We start from the raw sequence: 5153 nt of genomic DNA, 5'->3' as shown, positions 1-5153 counted from the left end.
CTTGCATCCAGTTTTATGGGTAGTTATCATCTACACACCAGAAATCCAAATGCTCTCCTCAGAGCCATCTTTTTACCGAACACTGGTACATTTTCTGTTAAAATCTTTTTTTGGGGAGTTGTGCATACTTCTCAAATCCAGAAAGCAAAAACACACATTTAATACACCACAGCACATTTTGGGCTTCACATTCTGTCTCAAATCCAAAAAGCAAAAATAAACATATAATACAGACCAACACATTTAGTAATCACAACTATGTGATTGACTCTCTCCATCTCTAAATGATCATGTGAGTGGATGCATGAGTGTCTGAGTGGAACTGTAGGTAGGTGTATGAATGTGTGAGTGGATCTGTGAGTGGGTGCATCAGTTTCTGACTGGGTCTGTGAGTGTATGTGTCAGTTTCTGAGTGGGTCAATGAGGGGGTGTATGAATCTGTGAGTGAGTCTGTGACTGACTATCTAAGTCTCTGGGTTGGTCTGTGAGTGGTTGCATGACTGAATACATTTGTAAATGGGTGCGTCAGTGTCACAGTTGATCTGTGAGTGGGTGCGTCAGCATCTGAGTGGGTCTGTGAGTGGGTGCAGGAGTGTTGGAATATCAATCAATGTCACTTGTACATCACTTGGCTGTTTCAGAAGAAGTGTTCCGGTGCTCAAAACAGAACCTGAGAACATAACCGGACAGTTAAACTAGTTTTGATCAAAAAGCCAGGTTTTTAATTCTTTCTTGAAACGATGCTCTGACTTGACCATGCAGAGTTTGATTAGAAGTGTGTTCCAGGGTTTTACAGTGAGAACTCAGAAAGATCTGCCTGTCTGTCAGATCTTGGCAATCCTGGGTATGTGCATACATTGGAGGTGGTTTGATCTTAGCGATCTCATCTGTTGGTAACGTCCAAGTCTGTTTCTCAGGTATTGCAGATCCTTGCCTTGATCCTCTTTTCCACAAGATGCCAATGTAACTGGTTCAGATTTGGCGAAATATGATGGCAGGATGGGACCCGCCGGATCAACCAAGCTTTTCTAATCCATAGGATCAATGGGATCCTATGGATTAGAAAAGCAGGTAGGCCCATATATAGATTGTTTGCGTAATCCAAATGTTATGTCACCAGATCGTGGATTACATTTTTACGGGTCTTATCCCTGAGAAGGTGCATCAGCTTCCTGACTGATCTGAGCTTCAAGAAGGAGGGGAACAAGATCTGTCTGATTTGAGAGGAAAAGGAAAAGGAAAGATCAGAGTCAAATATGAACCCCAGATTTCTGGCAGATGAGGCCTGTACCGTGAATGGTACATTCAGGGTACAGGCCACCAGAGGCTAGCGGGGGCTTCTGATAAAGAAAATAACCTCTGTATTGTCTATATTCAGTTTTAAAATATTAGAATACATTCATTTGACAGTGCCTTTTTGGCAGTCTTTAAATTTAAGGAAAGCTGCTTCTGAGTGTTCTCAGAATGTGAACAGCAATTGTGTGTTTTCTGCAAATAAGAGTACCTTCACTACCCAGTTGACCAGGGGAGCTACATATAAGTTGAAGAGCAGTGGACTGAGTGTGGATCCCTGAGGCACTCCACAGATCAAAGGTCTCAGAGAGGAGGATACATTGTAGAGGAACACCCGGTGGATGAGCTCTTCAAAATAGTAGTGAATCCAGGACACAATAGTGTCTTGGAAGCCTAGTAGGCTTAGCCTATTCAGCAAGGTGGATTGTGCCACCGTGTCAAATGCTGCTGACAGGTCTAACAAAACTATCATCGCAAAGGTTCCACTGTCCACAGTTTCTCTAATGGTCTCTGACACTTCCAATAAGGTGGTCTTTGTGCTGTAAACAGCACAGAAACCAGATTGAGCGTCATGCAGCAGACTATTTGCTTAAAAAAAGAAGAAAGTTGGTGATTAATAAACTGCTCCAAGATCTATACAGGAGCCAACAATAGAGAATTGAGTTTAAAGTTGCCACGCGCACTCAAGTCTGCATTACCTTTTTTTAGGAGTGGCATCAGGAATGCCTTTTTACAGATGGCTGGGAAAATGCTGGATTTCAAGGAGGTGTTCCAGATCAAATTAAGATAAGGATTAATCAGATGAGCAGACTGTCTAAAAAATTGAGGAGGGCAGGGGTCCCTTCAGGGAGCAAGATTTACAGTTTAGGAAGACATTTTCTTCCAATATGATGCAGAAAGGACTAGTTGATGACAGGCAGTTAGCACCAAAAGGTCTGTCGATGGGTCAATTGTGTCAGCAGTGCCCGGGAAGGTGGAACATAGTTTTTGGATCTTTCCATCAAAGAAGTCTGATAACTTCATACAGAGATCCTACAAAGAGAAAACAATGCTTTTAATAGTATCAGGGGAAGTAAAATACTTGACGATGTTGAAGACCTCACTACCGGAATCAGTGGCAGTCACAATTCGCACAGAGAAGTGCTCTCTCATGGACTACTGTGAGAGTTTCCGGAGGTTTCTCAGAGCAACATTGTATGACGCAGTTGGAAAAGGTCTTTGGAGGCTTTAAGACTTTCGCCAACTGCGCTCAAGATTTTTACAGTGACTTTTCTCTGCTCTTAGGATAGAAGACAACCAAGGAGCTGATGGATTGGCTCTTTTTTATGTGTGCAATTTCAAGGGTGAAGTGAGATCCAATGCTAAGGAGACCCATGATTAAATAGGAATATGTTGCTGTCTGGATCACCAGAGAATTTGAGGAGAGTTGACTGAAGAGATGGCACAAAGGATTCCTTCTTGGGGGAACATGACGACTGCGTGTTTAACCAGCAGTGGGCACCCTGGGGGGTAATCGCGCTACAGTGCTGCTTTTTTGATCTCCCGGCTTACCAGGCATAACCCAGATATCCGCAGCCTTGTCTGCCAGGAATAGAAGTATCCTCAACCTCTGGAAAGCCCTGGGACTCGGAGTAAACCCTTCCTGCTGGGAAACAACCTTTACAACGTAACTTTTACAACGCACTACCATTACAATGAAACTTTTATAACGCAACATCCATTACATCGCAACCATTACAACGCATGACACTACAACGCATACCACTACAACGCATGTCATTACAACGCAGTCATTACAATGCATACCATTACAACGCATACCATTACAACGCATAGTACCCTTACTTTATCCAACACTTACTCAACTGTTGCACCCCCTGGAGTTAGAAAAGTAATTTTTACCCCTACACTATCCAACACTTACCCTACTGTTGCACCCCCCTGGAGTTAGAATAGTAATTTTTTACCCCTACACTATCCAATACTTACCATACATGCAATGTAATGTTATGCGTTGTAATGGTATGTGTTGTAAAGGTAGTATACATTGTAATGGAACGCGTTGTAAAGGTAGTTTTTAAAAAATCGTTGTAATGGCATGCGTTGTAATGGAATGCAGTGTAATGGATGTTGTGTTGTAAAAAATGCGTTGTAAAGGTATGCGTTGTAAAAGTATGCGTTGTAACATCATACATCCTTTCCTGCTGCACTGAGTAGCGCAGTTCCAGGGATCTCTAGGATGGAGCTCCCCCCAGTTCCCAGAGTTGGGCAGCAGCTGTCAGTCTTCTTCATTGGGGGAATTGAAGTGGGGGGAGCGGAAGAGCGATACAGAGGAAAATCGGTTGAGAAGTCTCCAGTTCAAGCTTATGGAGAAAAGTGCTTTAGCTGACGATCACAGCGCAATTTTAGTGCGCCCATTTACGTTTTGTCCTCCTGTAAAACTGTTTATTCCATGATTTAAGTGAATTTAACTTAATCCTGCGGAGCCATCACTGTATTATTTTCTTGTCACCTCGCGCCGTTCACGCTGTTCACCTTTTAGCACTTGCGTCTTCACTTTTCACTAAGTGTATATATTCTTCACTCACCAAGTGCCTTCGGGTTGTCACATGATTTCCTCTGTACAGTGCTGTTTAACTGTATTACCATGTGTAACACCCCCCACTTTACTTTGGTGAATAACAAGAAGCTTTTAAATCATATGAGCCTCCTGGTCTCCTGTTTTTGTAATGCAGACTGCATACATTACATAACTGCCTTAAATTGAAACCTGTTGGGAAATGTTATTGTTCTAAACTTAAAAAAGTGTTATCAAAGGAACTTTGATGACATCCCTTAGGCACTCAAATAGGTGTAATCCTCCAAATAATCAACTTAGAGGTAAGTATGTATTTTCAAACATATTTTATTTTCTACTCTGTTGTATGATATTCAATTCATATCCAATCACGAGATTCAATTTCGAAAAGTGTCTTTCACTCTGTAATGCATGTTAATATTCCAGCTCCAATGCATTTTGGGCTCAACAGCCCTTCATCGGGGAGCCTCTAAAAACAAAGACGAACATATATGTAACCAATGGTAATTCTTAGTCAAATATATACTATCCTAAAGTTATACCTTAACCCTTGTATACACCGAAAAAGATCGAGAAACTCCGTTCTTTTTCAATTGTTTCTCGATCTTTTTCAATCGTCACCTCATCTAAACACGCTATTCCGAGTCACAACCTACCATACGAATCTTTGACATCACTTTCTTTTCTTTTTCGGTGTATACAAGGGATTAAGGTATAACTTTAGGATAGTATATATTTGACTAAGAATTACCATTGGTTACATATACGTTCGTCTTTGTTTTTAGAGGCTCCCCGATGAAGGGCTGTTCAGCCCGAAATGCATTGGAGCTGGAATATTAACATGCATTACAGAGTGAAAGACACTTTTCGAAATTGAATCTCGTGATTGGATATGAATTGAATATCATACAACAGAGAAGAAAATAAAATATGTTTGAAAATACATACTTACCTTTAAGTTGATTATTTGGAGGATTACACCTATTTGAGTGCCTAAGGGATGTCATCAAAGTTCTTTTGATAACACTTTTTTGAGATTGCTTCTTCATCGCCTCAGGGTGTTGGGCGACACCTTAGAGCACCTACTAACTTTAGAACTCTTTTTGAGAACTGCATCAACAGCAGTGCATGGGTTTATCACATTTTATTGTTCTAAACTTCACACCCATCCCGACGTGGTCTATGGGTTTACTCTTGTTGTTCTTACACACACTTAGCTGACGATAAGGCTGGGGACAAGCCTTCAAGCAACACACTGAGTATGAGGAATACCGCGAGTGGT

This window comes from Lissotriton vulgaris, chromosome 1_1 (assembly GCF_964263255.1).
Source record: "Lissotriton vulgaris chromosome 1_1, aLisVul1.2, whole genome shotgun sequence".
NCBI classification, from domain to species: Eukaryota; Metazoa; Chordata; class Amphibia; order Caudata; family Salamandridae; genus Lissotriton; species Lissotriton vulgaris.
The sequence above is the reverse complement of the archived record's forward strand: the minus strand, read 5'-3'. Positions refer to the sequence as shown.